Source organism: Ostrinia nubilalis, chromosome Z (assembly GCF_963855985.1).
Source record: "Ostrinia nubilalis chromosome Z, ilOstNubi1.1, whole genome shotgun sequence".
In the NCBI taxonomy this organism is placed as follows: domain Eukaryota; kingdom Metazoa; phylum Arthropoda; class Insecta; order Lepidoptera; family Crambidae; genus Ostrinia; species Ostrinia nubilalis.
The window spans coordinates 3,854,647-3,876,017 of NC_087119.1; positions in this window are offsets into that span (position 1 = coordinate 3,854,647).

Below are 21,371 nucleotides of genomic sequence, written 5' to 3' on the forward strand. Positions count from 1 at the left end.
AGGGAGCAGGGCAGGGCTACTATTGAATGAAACTCATAATAACACTTCACTAAACTTTATATTGCACAAAAGAGCACTTTTCTCGTGAAGTAAAATCGAAACACTGCCATATTGTTGATGTATGCACTGTACGCTCCCGCATAGGTCGGGTCCTTCTTAAACCTGCTCTCGAGGTGATGGAATCTTGACAAAGCTAGATTATAGCTTTCTGGAACTGCTGTTATATCGTCCCGCCAAAGTAGTCCAGTTTCAAACCTTCCGGAGGGGAGGCGCCTGGTAGTGTCACCGAGGATCTTTAACGCTCGCTCTTCGTTGATGCTGCGAAGATCATGTTTTGTGTTTCCAATTGAGTCAAGATGATAATGGTCTTTGATCAGACTCTAAATCAGAGATTGAACTATGGTAGACGGTTTCAACGGGTTTACCTGGAAACTTTCCGAAAACTGTCCACCCCAAGACTGTCCGTATCGCCACCGGTTGATTACGGGTACCACATCTGATCTCATGCGGCAAGGATAGGTGCCAATTATCAATACCAATTATAAGCAGGGGCTTGGCTTCCTCATAGCTCAACTCTGCGACGAGGTCTTGAAGGTAGGGGATTTTCATCAGATCTGCACCGTGCATGGATTGTGTTACTATACCCAAATCAGGTACGGAGCGAACGTTGTTCAACATGAAGGTCTCATCCGAGTGTTTACCCTTTAAGTAAATGTCGACGTAATTCACCTCTGAGTCCCTGCTAAGGCCACCCACTCCATTGATCCGAATGGCCCCTGCGGTGCCATGTGCCCCGATGTTATCTGTGATCGACTTGTCGATGAGTGTGACCGTCGAACCATCGTCGAGTAAAGCATAAGTTTCCATCTTGCCTTTTGGTCCAGACACCGTAACCGGGAGTACCTTTAGTAATGCATAATGGGATCTTGACGTAGTCGAAGGCTCTGCAGGACTGCCGCGCGTATGGGCGACGGTCACCGGAGTAGCTGCCGAGTTCGTAGGCTCCGCGTTACCTGTTTTATCCCTGTGGAGTTGCGTATGGTGATAGGCATTTGTGTTGCAGTTATTAACGCTACAATTACCTTTACATCTTTTGTAAAGGTGCCCGCCTTTTTTTAAACACCTTCTGCATATTACCTTGTTTTTGGTGGAAGTGCTCTTTTGTGCAATATAAAGTTAAGTGAAGTGCTAATGTGAGTTTCATTCAATAGTAGCCCTGCCCTGGTCCCTCATAGTCCACAACTATCGTTTACAATATGAGCGACTTTAACCCACATGTGTGATGTGAAGATATTATAAAAAATGTTCTTGCAATTATTAATTTCATGTATCTTTTATTCTCAAATAAATATGAACTTAGGAATAATGCCCGTTTTCACCATCAATACCTATTTTTTAAGTGACCCCTATATGGTAACAACAAATTAGGGATTGATGGTGAAAACGAGCATAAGTCAAGTTTAGCGCAGTCGTCAGTGTATGACTGACTGCTAAAGCTGTCGACAGCTCTCGCGCAGTTACCTCCGCCCACTTTCTTCATTCCACGGCGCGCGCGCTTGTGATTTGTTGAGCAGTTAATACCAACTGCTCGAGCAGTTATCACTGGCAGCTTCAAGCTGTTGACTCTTGACTACAAGAGTGGTCCGTGTATGTTGATCACTGATTAACTGCTCGAGCTGTCCGTGTATGGCGGGCCTTAGGGTATCTTCCAGTTCTTGTAGTGAAACCAAACTATGGATGGGTTTGAAGCCTATTGATTTATGTAAATTCTCTTCTTGTGTTTTTCTCAAAATCTCTTCAAACTGTACTTGTATTGATTTTGCATTGCAACGTTGTTCTTGTGTTTCTTGTAATTCTTTTACATTAAACAAATAGCATCTGAATTTTGTAACTCCTTTCACAATTGCTAGGGCTTTAAGCTCATAGCTTGTGAATTTACTTTCAGAAATACTCGTCTTCCTACTAAAATAAAAAAACAGGATGAAGCTGTCCATATTCAGTGCTTCTTTGCAATAATATAGCTGAGTAAGCTACACTTGAGGCGTCTGTGTGCAGTTCTGTAGACAACCTTGGGTATATCTTTAGTACAGGGTGGGAGGCTAATCTAGCCTTTAGCTCAGTAAATGCAAATCTACATTTGTCATCAAATTCAAACGTACTATCTTTTAAAAAAAATCTGTTAGTGGTTGAGCAATGCTGGCATAATCTTGTATGTATTTACGAAAATATGAAGTTAATCCAATGAAACTATGTAGTAGCTTTAAATTAGTTGGTTCTGGGACTCTTACCACAGCGTCTGTTTTATCTTGATTTGGTCGCACTTCACCATTTTTGATAATATGTCCCAAGTATTCCACTCTTCTTTGAACCAGTTGACATTTCTTCCAATTAATCTGCAGACCATACTGTGATGCTACTTTCAACACCTCTGACTATTAATTCACTGGCTCGTCTTCGTTAGTTGCTGGAATAATAATATCGTCAATAAATATGATCACTACCGCACTTTCAATAAGGTCTCTGAAGATAATTGTGATAAATCTAGTGAAAACCAAATGGAAAGACCAAATGGTGCTTTCAAAAGTCATAATGTCCCATCTATGTATAGTTCCAAAATACTGGACTGTCCTGTCGATGACATTGACAGTGGGGCGCCACCGTCAATACCGGATCGCTGGTTCAGATTTTTGCTATGTTGGAAACCATATAGTTGAACGATGGTAGCGCCCCCCTGTCATTGAGTTTGGTGGGACAGTTCAGCGTGGGTCATCTATAACAAATGTCGAACTCTCATCCGCAGTTAAATGAAAATACCCATTTTTCAAGTTCAAAGTACTAAACACTCTTGCTTTCATTAACTTATCTATATGGTCTTCAAAAATAGGCAAGGGATATTCATCCTTGAGCATCTTTTTATTCATAGGTCTGTACTGTAGTCCACACGTACCTTAAGATCACCATTCTTCTTCCTAATCAACACGATTGGAGAAGCATATTCTGAGTTACTTACGCGTATCATTTACCTCCTCCTTATCCTCTAGCCACTGAGCAATTTGTTCATCTACCTTGACTTGTTCATTCGGAGCTAGCCTTCTTGGTCGCTGCACCACCGGGATGTCGTCTTTCAGCAGTATCTTCAACTTGATCGAAGCCTCTTTGGTTTTTTCAGGTTTTTATAACTCCACTAACTCAGTTACCCCCATTGTTGAATACTCCAACTCACCTCATTACCTACAACAATGGAATCGCACACCTCTATTTTATACACCCAACTAGAAGCTTGTTTCAAAATAACCTTGTTACGTTACATGACAACCTCACAATTTCACAAAAACTCCTGACCTAATAGCATATAATGGACAAGTTTCAAATTTTATTCTTTTAATAAATCTTGGAAATATAAGTAAAACTAATAATAATTGTGACAGAATCATGAAAATATATCAACAAATACAAAAGTTACAGGGCCCTAAAGTTGAGCATAACAAAATAATATTCGCGCCATTTTGATCGGTGTACTCACGACAGTCATTCGGAGTACAAACAGTAAATAAAAAAATAAATAAAAAAAAAACCTTTTTTGACATATCCAAGACCTGACCATATTTAAAAAGAAAAAGAAGACTTTATAGGGTGGTAAGCATTGTGATTGAAACTTGAGCAGGTGGCCTGACGTCACGGCACCGCCTATGTTTAAGTTCCACGCGAAAATATGGAGGTAATTTAAATAATTAATTTCTCAGCCATTTCTTGATGGATTGTATCATATACTTGTATCATAATATAAGCTGTATGTTTTCCTAATAAAGAAAATATTGGCTTCCCGAAGACGCTTCCAGGTTTCAGTTGACGTTTCTGCTGTCATCACAATGGGATAAAGATGCTCGCTTAGATGTAGACATATTTTTAATCTTGCTCTTGTATCTCTACGTGCAGTATCTGACTTCGCTTGGAGGCTTTACTAAGCAATCCCTCAACTCACTGTCTATTAGATACATTTCCAAAGCAAAACTCCAGCTAGCGTAATTGCAGCTACCTTTAACTTCTCGAAGCTAGGCGTGCTGCTGGTTACGACTGTTGCCGAGGGCCTGCTGGATACTGTGAGCTGTACTGGTTGATCTCCTTCCATTTTCTTAGAAATCAGACTCTGGGCCCATAACCTCTAGGAACTAGGAACACTAGGAACTAGTAGAAGTGCAGAGTGCTGATGGAATTAAGATTTAAAGAAAAAGAAGAGAGTGTGGTGGACTGCAGTGGACTGTATGCGTTTGTGTGTGTTCTAGAGTGCTGACCGGACGATGATGACTGCCGTTGAGAGCTTGCCCTTACTATGTCAGGCGTAGTAGGTGCTACATGCAGGAATAAAACCACTATTTCACTTGCTGAGAGTTCTCGCGTTTATTATTCGCTTCCTTTTCTCAGTTCTGCTTCTTCAGATCATTTGTTGCTTGGAGCACTTGTTCTCTGAACTAAAACTTCGAACTAAACTTTAAATAAACTACAATTATCTCCCGGAGCGCCCCGCTCCGTATTTATAGGGCCCCGGGCTATATCCATCCCTTTCTCTCCGGATATTCCTGTCTCTGTCTCTCATGTTCTGGACCATAGTTCTGGAATGTTCAAAGCGAGAGGTCCGATGTTGCTGTCCCGTTTCTTTTTCTCTCGAATATTCCAGAAGTGTGTGGAAGAGTAATTGATGTGCAAGCGAGATGACAGATAATGTGAGAAAGAGATGGAATGTTATTTATCTCTAATCGACTCTAATTTATTTTACAACATTTTCTGACTGTTAACGTTGCTAATCAATTCTAATTAATAAATTAGCGTATTTCTTTGGTCGACGTCGCTGATGAGAGATAGACCGTGTATTTTCAGAGAGAGAAGTGGAGTGACAGATATAAACAAACAGTATAAAAGTCATATTCAAATATAGATATCAAAAAATACATAAGTACAGCCAGTTTCTGGGTACTTAAAAGCAGGTTTTTACACCATTTGATCGAGGACGTCACGGCACTCATTCGGAGTACAAACATTGAATCCCTTCTGACCCACCGCACTACCAAACCACACTACCAGTAGTGTCGTGGGTAATATTATAAGGACCTTACATCTTCATTCCCATCGACACATCTTCATTCCCATCGACACTACATAACTAAAAGTAAAATTTGTAAAATTTTGGATTGTTTTGTAATAAATTATGTTTATATGCAACCCTAACCTCTGTGCAAATTTGAACAACTACTTCTTCTATATTTCAAAAAAAGGTTTTGGGAACCCCTTCAAATTTGTTCCTTGCATTGTATAATTGGTGTTTTACCATGCCTTTATTTTTTAGGTCTAATACTTTGTTGTCATATAATTTTGGGATGGGTTTATCGGATTCTTGTACTATCTTCTTCAAATTTGAAATTTCCATCAACTTAATATTTTTGTGCACATCCGGGTTACACGTGTGTGGTTTTTTCGTCAAAATACGTTCATCCTAAAATAAATGAAATTTAAATTTAGTTTTCAAAAGAAAAGATATTGACCCTAAACATTTTAAATTACGATAATTGGATAAATAAAAACAGTAATAATGCTAAAATAACAGGCAATACTAAAAAAAAAATAATAAAATACTCAGAAAATGGCAACAAATAATAAAAAAATTATACATTTTGAGAAAAATCTGCATTTTAATTCGTTTTCTTTTTGTTATTTGATAAATTTCTCCAAATAATGCCTCCATAACAGGTGGTTTTTATTATTTTGTGTTATTTTTTATCGTATTACCTTTGTAAAACCAAAAATCGCACTATCGTCTCTATCCCTATCACAACGTTTACAATCATCGTTTGAACTAATCCTCTCCGCGCGCGCCATTCAACGCTTCAGTAACAACGAAACTAAAAGTGGCTCTAGATTTGTAATTTTGTAAAAGACAAGTAAAATAAGCGTTTTAGTTAAAATTTTTTGGAGAAAGAAGAACGGTCACACCCCATACAAAAAAAAACCCAGACCCGACAGAAAGGAGACATAATCTCAGTTTGTTTGTCACGTCTTAATTAGTTAAATTAAATATTTTTTATATTCGAAATCTATGTTTAACACCAAAATATTGCCCTATGTTTTTGTTCCGGCGTTACACAAAAACTAATACAAAATGCCTATTTATCTACAATTTATTTACCTAAACGTCTATTACAGCTGCTATGGAATGTATCTAGGAGACCTGGAGATACAGCCGGATTATACAGGGTGGAAACGATAAGTGATCCTTCTCGATTATTTCTAAACTATACAAGATATCAAAGAACTAGGGGAGGCCCGGGCAAAACGCATATGTTAAGGGAGAGTGGTAAAATAAAACACAAGTTCATAATCAACATAACTCTTTTTACTTTTAATTTGTACTTTGTTTCATAATCTTTGGAAACAGCAATAAAAAAAACTCAAACTTAAACGATTTTGCCTCTTAAACTCAGTAAAAACAAAAAGTATCTATTATCCGTTTTGACCGGAGGGGTCGGGCAAAACGGATATACCATAAGGGTAAAAAGAATAACTAAAAAATAAAACAATCAGTCGTCGCATTCATCGCAGAAGTAGCTTCCTACACCTGAGTATGATGTTATAAATTGTAGTCGTATCAAATTTGTGTTGTTCTACTAAGTCCCATAAATTTTTATAGAATAATTCCACCTGGGGCCTGTTGAAACCTCGAGTTCTTGCCAATGATGTCGGTTCGGGTGCCCGTAGGACAATTTCTGGGTGTCGGCGCTTAAACCCCGCAAACTAGTCATCACCAGCTTTGCCATTTTTAAATGGATGGGCAATATTATTTTTTGTGGCATACTCAAACACCAGACCTAAAAATTCTGAAAGAGTCAATCCAAAGAAAAGACTGTCTAATTTTTTTAGGTATGCACACAGATCTTCCTCTTGCTCTGGTGTGAATTTTCGGATAGATCCAATTTATTTTGTAACCTATTATTGGTACCGTTGGATAGAGCTCGTGAAGCACTTTCAGGATCAGTTTTTCGATATCTTGTGTAGTTTAGAAATAATCGAGTGAGATCACTTATCGTTTCCACCCTGTATATCTGCCCAATTTCTTCGAGAAATTTTCTGATTTTAAGTGTCGATGTAAAGTAGTAAAAGGAATCCCAAACTTCTTTGCGGCAGAATTTATAGATTTTCCTTCTTCTTTAACGATTCTTCTGACCACGACGCCCTCGCACTTTTTCTTTTATATTTGAATACCATCTGAAAAAGATGTCCGAAATAAGTGAACATTCTTTTACCGGGCAAAACGGATAATTATTCCTTTGGCCATATTCGTTTTGCCAATGATGCCATTATTAGAATTCAAAAATAATTCAAATGTTATTTGAAGCTTAGGAAAAAAACTACTATCGCAAATTATACTTAAACAAATTTTAATATGCTGTTTAAAAAAAAAACTTATAAACAAACAAAACACACATAGTAAAAAAAATGATACACATACCTTTGTGAAAATCGTAACAAAACTGCAGAAATTCTTTTTTTTGTCTTAACAACAAACGAGCACATGTATTGCTTTAGTCAAACTGTCATGGCCTCACCGAACACGTGCCGCAATCATGACCGACTAGTTCAAAGCGCCATCTATTGCAGATATTTAGAAAAATCGATTATTCTTCTTACCCACATTATGCTTCTTGCCCGGGCTTCCCCTAGTTACTGATTCTGAAAGTGCTTCACGAGCTCTTTCAAATGGTACCAATAATAGGTTACAAAATAAACTGGATCTATCCGAAAATAAATTCTAATTTAAGCTAGCTGTTCTTCAATTTCGAGCATAGCTGAGGCGTGACAAGCTTCGGCCTCTAAACGAACTTTGACGGCGCTGGAAGTAGATTTTGACCTGGAGTGAGTGTCTCCAGCATTTGAGGTGGAGGTTATGACGCTTGGAGCGGTTCCAAACGAACCTCCACCTGCTTGAGGCACGGTGACAACAGAATCTACATATACCTGTGACCCTCTGTAGGGTTACCTGTTTGGTTCCTTGAATTGCTTCTAGTGAGCATACTTGTCAAGTTGTATCACCTTTCCTATCGAAGGATTAATGTTAAAGCTGATCGAGTGGTCTATATTCTATTGTATTGGTGAGATAGGCCTGCTGGTGGTGGTTATGCAAGAAGCTGTTGAGGATTTTACGGAAAATCTCCAATTAAGTGCCAAACAGTTATTTATTTTAAACTTAAATGCACATACAACATTGTACATAAGGCGGACTTAATTACAGTTCAAAACACAGTAAAAAAGTAACTTCAAAAAATCGAAAACTATATTAAAAAAGTAAAAAACCATAAATAATATCAAAAGAGGATTGCTGGCCAAACTGCAACAACAGATTTTTCACATAACTGTTAAAAACAGATTAAAAATATCCGTATTTTTAATATTTTCTTGAGAAACACATTCATTGTTAGTTTTACCATTACCAAAATTTGTTTATGCAAAAAAAAAAATATTATGGGTATGTTTAGTGGCTGTCTACCCACCCCATTGTGGGACGTGCAGATGGCCTTCAACGAGCGACCTTTCCACGTCCATTTGTCACTCCTCATTTAATCGAAGACAAGTTTTATGCTGCACAATCTTCATCACCCGGAAGTTCAGCTACGGTGAGACTGGTCTCTCAACGCTTTGTTTGGCCGGGGATACGCAAAAATTGTTGAGAGTGCGCTAGGCAATGCATCAGCTGCCAAAAAAGTAAAGCTACACGTCATACTCATTCACCACTTTCTTCATTTCACACACCATCTTTTACTCACATTCATCTCGTCATTATTGGGCCGTTGCCTCCATCCTCTGGTTTCAGATACTGCCTCACTGTCGTCGACAGATGCACTCGATGGCCTGAGACATATCCACTCCAGGACATCAGTGCTGCGCAGCCGCTCTCATGTCGGGCATATCTTATAATGTGGAGTTCGCAAAACGAGGATTTCCCAAAATGGGGAGTTAATTTCGGAACTATTTCCACCTCTTTTTCCCACCGCTGCAACTCCTGTGTAGCCAGGATCTACAGCTTGACCGCCAATAAAACCCAACCAGTGAAGGTCAAGTTTGTCCCGGGGGAAAGTTAAATCAGGCCTGTTCATCTCCGCGAGTTTACATCGAAAACAAAACACGCACGATGACCCACCTACAGGATACTATTCGACAAGGCCTCACATACGAGCGAACATTGACTCACGCACGCGTATTCTTGTGTATGATGGAAGAAAATAAAGAAAATGGTGTACTAAATACTGTGCAGTATTTAACTGCCTAAATAGTAATAAAAACACAGAATGTACTTTTTTAAGTTGCCTCAAGACACTGAGAGCTAAATAAGTAGTTAATATTATTCATGATAATTCATGCTAAATCATGTATTTCCTCCGCCATTTTCCGCAGTTTGGCACCTCACGTCACATCATTTTACCGAAGTCTACCCTATAGCTTCGGCGCAGTGCCGATCACTGACGTTTGTCAACAAAATGGTGCTTGACTCTTGAGACAGGCTAAATTACACCATATTGTTATTGACATTGAGCATACATTTTTTTAAATACCTTCGCGAAGTAAAACTTCTGTACGTAGTACTTATTATTATTCTGTGGTTAAACTGTCATTGGACTCGCAACGAAATAATACGATTATGAATGGAAAATGAATGATAGTCGGTACGTTACGAGGCCCGTCCGTCGCGTTGCGTTGCTGCGAAGGCCTGGTTGGTTACTGAAGACACGACGAGAAGTCTTCAGAAGTTTCGTGTATTCGAGGTCGCGGGTATCGCTTCTCCACTTCTCCAGTACGAAAGTATTGGCATCCGTGTCCAAAATGTGTTCCCGAACAGGAGAAGGGTATCCGGCTCGTGTAGGCCAATAAACATGTAGCTTATTTATTTACATATTTAAACAATAAAATGTAGTGGCTCGCTGATGTATGGGGGAATTGAAATGCGTTTCTAATTCCCACGTATTTATTTGCCCAAGATAGAAAATAATAAAAATACTAATTTAGTCGTTCGTCTACACGTCGTCGTACGTCACACTCACACACTCTTCCTTCTCTTTCACCCATCCTTACGTTCCGTTTCGCACTCATATCCTACACTCGGCCATCCGACACTTAGTCACCTCAGAGTGTAGTTAAACCAAAAAAACTAAATTAAAATCAACTTAAATAACATTAATAATGAACTCAAATACCTAATCATCAAGGGTTCACTACTCCATTTCGAAAAACTTCTCGTCGAATTACGATTCGTCGATGACACCTCGTCGATTGTTTTTTGAACGATTCGTTACCTACCCGAAAGTTGTTACGTCGATGGTTCATTTCATCGAATGTCTTTTAGTCGACAGTTTATAATTATGATTGGAATACAGTAGGCCGACATAACATTTCGTCGATAGTTTATTTCATCTAATTACTTTTGATCGATATGTCAAATGATCGAATTATTTTAATTCGATATCCCATTTGGTCGATAATAGTCTGGCTTTAATAATGGTTTGGAAGAACGGCATCTCGCTTCAGACGATTTTTGAGATTTATCACATCCGAAGCAGCTGCGTCAGGGGAATGTGAATGTTCACTCATAGGTTTACTGATGGAATGCCCTTGCTCGCTAGAATATGTTGTCATTAACGTGCTTCTGCATTGTTTTGCCACAGGACCAGTAATATTTATTATTGTCCTTTTTGTTGACACAAAACTGGTAGCCTTCAAATAGCAACACGTTTTAACGACGCACTGATTTTTCTATTTTTAAATCGGGATTGGACATTTTGACTGTCTAATATTAACTTTGCAAACGAATTTAATAATCAATGCTAATGCTCTCGGACAACTACGAAGCAATCTGCACGATTGCAACTAAATGTTAAAAATAATAATAGGATAGGGTGGGTGGTAGATTAAAATAAAGTTGTTAAGAAAAATATTTCCGTGTTTTCTTCAACGTCACTAATCCAACGCGATATGGAAATAGTTTTATCCTGCCCACTGAATTTAGGCACCGACTCTTCAGAGTAGCAAAATATGTTTCAACGTCCAGCTGTAACTGCTGCGCCTTCAGCATCTTCCGCGTCTTTGAACTCATTTTGCCTACCTTTTCTCATCTTTCTTTCTACTACGTCAAACTTCTTTAGAAAAAATTAGGATCGTCTTCAACAAAGTCTTCAATGGTCGTCTTCTTCCAAAAATGGATGCTTGATTTGTAAAATCGTTTTATATCTTCGTAATCCCGTCGTTATATATTTTTATTTCCATCCCGGACAAGCCCCCAATTTGTAGCAATTCAAATGCGTTTCTAATTCCCACTTTTTTTTTTTCAAGACAAGGCAGGTATTTGACCACAATCGCACCTGATGTTAAGTGGGATGTTAAGTTATTTATTTGCCCAAGATAGAAAATAATAAAAATACTAATTTAGAACAGTCGTCGTTCGTATACACGTCGTCGTACGTCACTCACACACTCATCCTTCTCTTTCACCCATCTTTACGTTCCGTTTACATCCTACATGTATTCGAGAAATTCGAGAGAGTCGAGTGACATTTTGAGATGGAAAAAATTGACAGGAGAAAAACGAAAAAAAAAAATTCTTGCTGGTCAGTGCGCGTAGCCAAGGAGGCAGCCGTTGCGGCCGCAACATAGTTTGTAAATGGAATAGGAAGTGTTTAATAAAAATGCGTTGTTTTTGGAATTGTAGATTTAATTAAAACAACATACCTATTTATATTAGGGGCCATTCATTTATTACGTAAGACGATTGGGGGGAGTCGCGTGGATGCGTATTAGGTAAACGATTTCCATTTCCATGGCAACGAACACGCACCTCCCGGGAATTCCCCGCTTGTATATGTATAACTAGTCGTCAAACGTGTAGGTACTAATTTTTTTTAGGGTTTCGTAGTCTTGACAAGGAACCCTTATAATTTCGATATGTCTGTCTGTCTGTCTGTCGGGCTTCTAAAACGATTTTTCGATTTAGGGATCCGTTTGCAAAATGTTAAAGTTTAAAGTGCCAAAAGACAAGAGACCATTAATTAAATGAGAAAAACTCAATAAAAAAAAAGCATTATAAATCGTCTGAAGTCGGTTTAGTTTCTGAAGTCGTTAAAAAAATAGCCGCTCTTTTTCAAAATAAATAATTGAGGGTCCGTGTAGTTAGGTAGGTACTTGTACATTTATACATACCTGCTCTTGTTAAAATGACAGTAAATAAATATTTTGTTATCTTTTTCAGACGTTCCAAATGGCTATCATTAAAATATAGAGCAGACTTGTTTAACAAGCCGCCGAAAAATTATAAGTATATTCAATAGACTGTAATTCTACTAACGTTATACCATAAAATCTGATTTTTATGTATAATATTTGGGCAATGATTAAAAGGTTTTTTCCCAAACAGCCAGACAGTTTTGACAGTTCCAACTCTTTGCCAGGCAGTTTTTCAGGGTAGCTCCCAAAGCCACCATAACCCAAACTTCATAATTCACCAACATTCTATCCTATATTGGGAGCATACGCTGACAACCTTTCAGCTTTTATAAAATGACGTAGGTCTGGCGTTCACTAGCTCTTAGTATTTAGATATTTTAAAAGGAACGCATCGTTAAACTCTAAAATCTTGTTCATAACCAATAAACAAAAAAAAGATGTAAATACGACAACAGAAACTCCGACGTTGGTTGAAATATGTACACAAACAGAAGGAAATATGACAAATTTAACGAATTCCAGCATTCAAACTTCCAGATCTCTTTCATCGGGCTCACCACGGAAGAGAAAACTAAAAAGCAATCTTTTAGAAGCTTAAAAAAAATTAAGTTACACGAAATTGACAATAAAACGGGAACGGCAAAGAAATATTTTCCACCAATTGTGTGACAGATTTCTAACAAAACAGCTAGCAGACTTGGTAAAACCCAAACTGATTTAAAACATCATTTTCCAAATAGATATCACCAAAGTTACAAAATGGTGCAAATGCTTATCGGTTACTCCAAAGTGCTATAATAACATGTCTTCCAAATCCCAGAACATTAAGTAAACACGGCATACCAATAACATCAGAAATAAATGAGAGAGATGTCAATTCTAAAAACTAAAATTGATGCCATGACTGATGTCACGACCGCCTTTTTATAAACCTTTACATACTTTTTTGTACCATAGATTTACCATAGATTTACATATTAAGAAAAAATAAACCAGTGTCAAACTAGCTTCTGTTTGTTTCACTCAACATAATTTGCCTTTCTCACTAGCCTCAAATACTGAACTTTATTTAGTTGGTGTGAACAAAAATCATCACCCAAAATCTTTGCCTCTATCAATAGAGATCAAATCACGAGAAAATATCGTAACAAATGTTCAGTTAGATGCTCTGTATGCTGTAAAGCTGGAAAAACAGGTGGTGGGTCTCCTTCAGAAAAGAGAAACACAAAAAAGAAAAAGGACAGAATCCTACATTGCCTTAACTCAGGCTCTAACTCCTCATATTACTGCTGCGGATTTGATTTTCCAGCTCTACGCTCAATACCCGTGGATAAAGCCTCAATGGTTTGATATAACCTCAAACAAGGACAAAGGCAAGCAGGTGGAGTATCCTCAGACAATCCATCGATGGATCACAGCTTATCATAGAGGAAAATCTCAGGCTCTTCAGAGTGTAACTCCCCAAAATATTATGAATCATTTCAACTCGACGGAGATCCATGATATATTTTACTCACTGATTTTCCTTGTATTATACTCCCTACCCAGCTCTAGATGGAACACTTGGGTTCATCATTTTAGAAGGGAAGGAAGTTTAATCTGGGTCCTGTGCCAGAATGACAGATGGTTTTTTGCCCTCCATGGAGGCCCTTTACCTGATGCTTCCTTATTACACTCCTGCCGAGTGTATATACCCTTGATCATATAGGTCTTCAGAAAACCTGCAGAAACGTTGGCTTGGCTAAAATGTTGGGCTTTGTAGGAGTTGTAAATGACCAACTAGCTGAGGAGATAATCTTCCAAATCCCTTCAAAACATCTTCATCCCAGGAACTCATTGATATATAATATAAAAGACCACCACTACCCGGTAGGCTGGAACTTGGTAAGCTCTCAACCTCAGTTTGGTTTTGCTCACAATGAAAGGATCATCAGTCGGGGATCTCACCAAAAACAACCACCCCCCACAAATCCAACATAAAAAGCTCTCTCCCCACACCCTTAAAAACTCCTCCTTGACCCACCCCACCCCCTCCGGGAGAGCCACCCCCCACAGTCCTCAACACCAGTCCCCCAACGCTTACGAAACGTTCTGCCTTGTCTTTACTTATGTCGATATACGATCCGTTAGGGTTGATAACGCCTCTTATTATAAAGGGTCGAATTCTTTTCCAAAAGACATGGAAGTTAGGTTTGGATTGGGATCAAAAATTATCTGAGGGGTTAGTTCTAAAATACCAGTCGTGGTTCCGGGAACTTGAGAACTTATCAGGGAGCGCTATTCCCAGATGTTATTCGGAGGGAAAGCAAGTTATAGAAAGTCAGCTTCACGTCTTATGCGACGCTAGCGAGCTAGCTTACGCTTGCGTTGCCTACTGGCGATTTGTTTTATCGGATGGTTCAGTCAAATTGGCGCTTATAGGAGGCAAAGCTAGGCTCGCGCCACTAAAACCAGCGACTATTCCGAGAATGGAACTTCAGGCGGCGTTGATAGGCGCGAGTTTTGCTGCTTACATTATTGAGGCTCACAATAATAAGCCCTTTAAAACGTTTCTGTGGTCTGATTCGATTACAGTGCTGAAATGGTTACGTAGCGACGCCTGCACATTTAAGCCATTCGTCTCCTTTCGTGTAGCCGAGATCTCGGATCTTACTGATGTACAGTCTTGGAGATATGTCCCTAGTGGCTTAAATGTTGCTGACGACGCCACGCGCGATACAGCGGAGTTCTCTCTACATTCACGTTGGTTCACTGGCCCGACTTATCTTCTTTCACCGGAAGCTACGTGGCCTCGCGAACCGCTTCACGCTGATTCTTCAACCACAAGTGAAATAAAAATGGTTGAATGCTTGGTCGTACCTTCTACAGAATCCCCGGCTCTTTCGCCTGTGGTCGCAGACCATCGGAGATTCAGCCGATGGATTCGCCTGCTCAGAGCCACAGCTCGAGCACACCAGTCGGCAAACATTTTTAGGACCTTATTACCTCTAAATTCTAAATTGTTTCTAAATTCGCCTCGTTGCGATCGAAAATTACCTCTTTTATCAGCCGACGACTTAAACTCGGCAGAGCATCATTTACCTACTCATGTCTGTACAACGCGATTCATTGTCCGAAGAGCTTGATTGTGTTAACGCAGGACGCCCCGTTTCTAGATTAAGTAAACTTAAGAACGTGTCCTTGCTAGTCTGTAACGGTCTTCTACGGTTATCCGGTCGCACATCCGCTTCAGACGCCATTGAGTCCCGCCCAATTGTCCTTGATGGAAAGCATCAGATAACAAGACTGTTGATTCATGACTACCATATACGATGCGCTCACGCAAACAATGAACTCGTCGTCAACGAATTGCGCCAGAAGTTCTACATCATCGGCCTGAGATCTGCCGTCAAACAAGTGGCTTCAAGATGTCAGCGCTGCAGAGTATGGAAGGCTAGACCTGTGCCGCCGCCCATTGGCGACTTACTAGACGTGCGGATGGCCATCTATGAGCGCCCATTCTCCTACGTCGGTTTGGACTATTTTGGCCCTCTCAATGTCACGATCGGCCGGAAGCATGCGAAAAGATGGGTCGCGCTCTTTACCTGTATGACTGTCCGAGCAGTTCACCTGGAAATCGTCGATAACCTGTCAGCAGACTCTGCGATGATGGCCCTACGCCGCTTCATATCTCGTCGAGGCTGCCCGTCTTGCATCTATTCTGACAATGGGACGGCTTTCGTTGGGGCCTCTAAGATGTTAGCGGAAGTCTATGAGTTCGCGACCACCAAGCGGATACAGTGGAAATTTATCCCGCCGTCGGCTCCTTTCATGGGTGGATGCTGGGAGAGATTGGTACGGAACGTCAAGTCTGCGCTATCCGCAACCTTGAAAGAACAGTCACCCAGAGAAGAGACACTCCACACCCTACTCCTTGAAGCGGAGGCTATAGTTAACTCTAGGCCGCTGACTCACGTGTCAACGGAACCCGATGCAGAGGAGGCGCTTACGCCGTTTACGTTCCTTATCGGCACCCCTTCGTACGATCTGCAAACACGGCCGTTCGATGACACAGATCTGTCCAGCCGGGCACAGTGGCGGAAGGCACAGCGTCTGGCCGAACATTTTTGGCAGCGCTTCACCAACCAAAGAATACCTGCCCAGCCTAGTCCCTCGCCGCTTCATCATTGGCGATCTGGTGGTCATAGTGGACGGGACTCTACCCAGGCGTTGCTGGCCACGTGGCCGCATCGTTGCTACTTACCCCGGCAAGGACCGGATAGTTAGGGTAGTGGATGTTCAAACTAAAGGGGATGTCCTGCGTAGGCCTGTAAAAAAATTGGCCAAGCTGGTCGTTTCACCCTAAACCTGGTGCTTACACCGCCGGGGGCCATGTCACGACCGCCTTTTTATAAACCTTTACATACTTTTTTGTACCATAGATTTACCATAGATTTACATATTAAGAAAAAATAAACCAGTGTCAAACTAGCTTCTGTTTGTTTCACTCAACAACTGATATAGAAAAGATCTGTTCAGTTGTTATTGATGCCATGAGTTTAAAATCTAATTTGTTTTATAACTTAAAACAAGATAAAATTATTGGTTTCATGAGATCGATGGAGTACATCAGTCACCAGAACCTGCAAAAAATGCTTTAGTCGTAATGGTTCGTGGAATATTTATCAACTGGAAGCAACATATTGGATTTGCATTGCTTTCCGAATGTAGAAATTACGACGAAATAGCTAAATGGATTGACAAACTATTGATAAAGCTTTTTGACGTAGGACTTAATGTTAGAACTTTTGTGTCTGACATGGGATCTGATCTATTAAACGCAGCAAAAAAGAGATCTGTTACCATAGAACGTCCTTATTTTTTGTCAATGACAGAAAAATATATTATATTTTTGATGCACCCCACCTCATAAAACTGGTTCGCAACAATTTGATTTCTTACGACTTTCGTTTCGAGAATCATGTAGCTAAATATGAGCATATCGTAAAATTTTACGAGAATGATAAACAAAAGAGCTCTAAACTTGCGCGCAAATTGACAAACAGCCACATTCATCCGACAACTTTTGAAAGAATGAAAGTTCGCTATACTACACAACTCTTAAGTAATTCTGTTGTCGCTGATATATCAACTTACGTAGACTTTAACATAGTTGAAGAATCCGGGAGGGACACTGCAGAACTTATAAAACGTATGAACAATTTATTCGCTGCATTAAATTCATCAAATCTAAAGGATAATTACGAATACAGAAGAGCGTTTTGTGGAAAAGAATCGCAAATAACTTTTTTAAAAGAAATGTTAAAGATTTTTCAAAATCTGAAATTAATCAATCCAAAAAATGGAAAAGATGTTACGTCAAATGTTAAGTTTATACATGGTTTTCAAATAACAATTACCCTCAATTTTGCTACTTTTTGAAGACTTAAAGTCAGAAGGATATACGTTTTTACTTACAAAAAGGCTCAACCAGGATGTGATTGAAAATTTTTTTGGACAACTAAGAACTAAAAATGGTCTGGCTACAGAACCTACAAGCAGACAGTTTATATCAGCTTTCTAAAAATTTTATTTTCCAGCGTCATAAAACCTCCAAGAGCAGGTAATTGTGAGGATGATTTGGGAAAACTTCTTATACAGACCAGCACGTTGAGTCAACGAAATGAAGAAACATTAGGAACGGAAAAAGAAATCCCTGTTACAAACGATAATCAACCCTATAGCAACGTTGAAATTATAAGCTCCGAATGAGTATAACCATCTGGATATTCCAGAAAAAAAATCACTTTTTTATGTTTGTGGCTATCTCTTAAAAAACTGCGCCGAACACCATGAGGATTGTCTAATTTTGAAATTATACATCAAACATAATCAAAGAATCCACAACTTTTTCAAAAGTTATTTTGACTGATACCCATTTTTCTAGTCAAGGGTGGTTTTAATTGACCAAGGGTGAAGAAATAGGACGTTAACCAGGATAAGAAAATGAGAACCAGCGCCTCTCAGTTTCAAATAATTGTGGAATTTGTGGAAAAATAATTTAAAAAAATATTTAAAATTATGAAAGAAAAGTGAATAAAGAGATAACATAATAATAATATCGATGGGTGCCTGGAATAAAGCCGCAATAGCCATAGCAGCAGTTTTCTGACCAAGGGTGAAGAAATAAGATGTTAACCAGGATAAGAAAATGAGAACCAGCGCCTCTCAGTTTTAACTAATTGTGGAATTTATGGAAAGTAATTTATGTAAAAATAAACATAATAATAATATGTTTATTTTAAAAAGGAGCGGCATCGTTGAGTTTGAAGTTGACAAACATGACAGCACAAAACTGTCGAGTACTTAATCGCTAGCGAATGAAGTACACGTTAATGAATTATATTTTTCAAACTTTATCGATCCAGTTTATACGCTATCGACTGTAGTATACAGGTCTTCTGTAGGTAAACGTTTCTGCGCAGCCATGATTGTAAGATTGATATTGATAAGAACGTTGATATTAATGCCGAGTCCATTCAAATCCAGAAGCTTAAAAACATATTTAAGGGCAATTAACAATTTCGGAGATATGAAGTCTCCCCCCTGTCGTATTGCTCTCTGCGACTGTTCTTTGGTTTATGGTTTAAGATCTTTATTATTTCTCACAAGAATTATAATTCACTTACGTGAGATAATTAAATACAATATTTTGTAACAATAGCTTTGGATATACGTACAAACTAAAAGATAAACAAACAATTTCATAAACTAACTATAAGCACAGAATACATAATAGTAGCAACAGAAATTGCACTCCTTTGTGTAGGATCAGATGCCGGCATTTTAACGGTAATAATAATAATGCAAAATATCCAACGCACATGGTGCATTCGAAATCGCACCTTACTACTACGCTCACAAGAGCGCAATTTTTTTGTGTTCAGAATTGATCTACCTCACAGCTCAAGCATCAGGGTTGTATAAGCAAAGTAAAATAAATAAATACTTAATTTTAAGAAGCATTTATTGTATTTACGATTGGTAAACTTTAATCTAGTGGTGTTTGTATAATCGTACCATCTCTTAAGTACCTATTAATAAACTTCAGTGTTGCGATAATTCGAAATTGGACAAACAGTTTTAAAAGGTGTAGTGTCGGAAAATAGACACGGTGAAGTAAAGTTAATGTTTTATTAGCTAAAATATTTTTTTTGCTACTGTTTTTTGTCATAAGTAGGTATTTCAAAATTATTTAAAAAGTGTAGTTTTTTTTAATTATTTAAATCACTACAGTTAATTATTATTCCTAAATATTACGATTTTCCAATAAAGAAGAATAACAGTGCTGTTGGAATAATAAACCTTGATTGCGATCATGATCGACCGAGCGTGTATAGAAATACGCGTGTGCTCACAGGCGCGTGGCGGCCCTGACTGATTTGCAACTTGAAGTTGTCGCGCGCTGTAGGTAATTATCTCGGCCGGCATAGATCCGTAAATCCGTAAAATTTACGATATTTAATATCGCCAGCCAGCGCGCGCCGAGTCCGACTAAACGTAGAACACAGAGTTAACCGCGCGGGAGAATGGAAGTGGCCTATGTAACGGTTAGCGTTACCGCTGACCTTTATCTTAGAACTAAATTCTAATTTAATTACTATTATCTACCTAAATAAATATACTTAAATAATAAAATATCTAAATCTACGTAAACTACCTAACTAAATAACTTAATTAAATAATTCATATTGTTCTACACTAATAAAATAAATAAAATAATAAATCTACAAGCAAACCCGCGCGAAACAAGTTGTTCAATATTTCTTTTGTTCTCTGTCGAGCGGGCGGACTGTTTTTTATGCATGCGCAAGCGACGCGCCTACGGCCGCGATGCTCCCGCCGCGTCTCCTAGTCCGAGCCAGAGCGTTATTGAGCACGGACGTATCGCTGTCCGTCACCGCCGGACCCGCGATGTACATAATATCCTAGAAACTAAAATGTAATCGCGTATTGGTGAACCCCGCTACCGGGTGAGTGTTGCAAAAGTATTTTAATGCCTAGATTTTATACTTGTGCTAAATGTAAGTACCTAGCCGCCATTTTGTTCTTCAAATGTGCTATCCATGTGCTCGGTGTCATTTCATACAAATTTCCTATTTCTATAACTTCCTAATATTATTAATTTACAACTTACTACATTATTAAATAAATAAACTAAATATTTTATGAAATGACATCGACACGTCATGACCTTTAAATGACCTTGTTCGTACTGTAACGACACTTTCTAAAATCTATTTAATTTGCTAAATTGAACTATTCTAATCTTATTCTACTGTTCTAATAATTCTAAATTACTACCTACCTATATTGTTCTATAAATTAATTGCCTACATAGATGATATGCTAAATTATCTTCTACCTACATAATTTAATATTTTGCCTACTTCACTGCAATCACTTTCACTGCACCTATTGTAATTCTGTTTGACTGCCACATCATTACATCACCATTTATTACCAAAAATCATTCCATCTGCTTCGCTAGTATTTTGATGTCGCAGTCAAACGGACAAAAGCTAGCAACTGCTTTAGTGTCCGCTTTGATTCACAGGGTTCACGTTTACCTTCACGCTCATCTTCTTCACTACAAAAACCTGCCATGCATGGTCACCACTGCCGAAACTACCACCTGGGTCTTCAACCCGGCAGAGCTGCCTGCCGTGTCGGACGGCCCGTGCGCACATTCTAAGTGGCCCTACACCACAGTGCGTACGGCCCTAACCGTCTGGCGCGTCGACGACTCTGCGGGCCTACCATCAAGAAGAACCAACCCACATCACCATCAATGCTAGCGAGGACAGTGGTTTGAATACACTACCACCGGTGACGAATCTCGTGCGATATGATAGTTTGCTCGTAACTCACACCCTTAAGGTCACTTCTCTAAATTCTAAATAAACTACTTGTTAACCTAAATTATCTTTTATTTCTCAAACTAAAACTAAATTCTATTATGTCACTGCTCCTAAAGCTACTAACCGTGACATTGGCGCCCATACCGGTCTATTCTATCGCACTTGAGACGTTACCAGTGAGTTTTACTTGTAATAAATGGTTATTTTTGGTGTTGG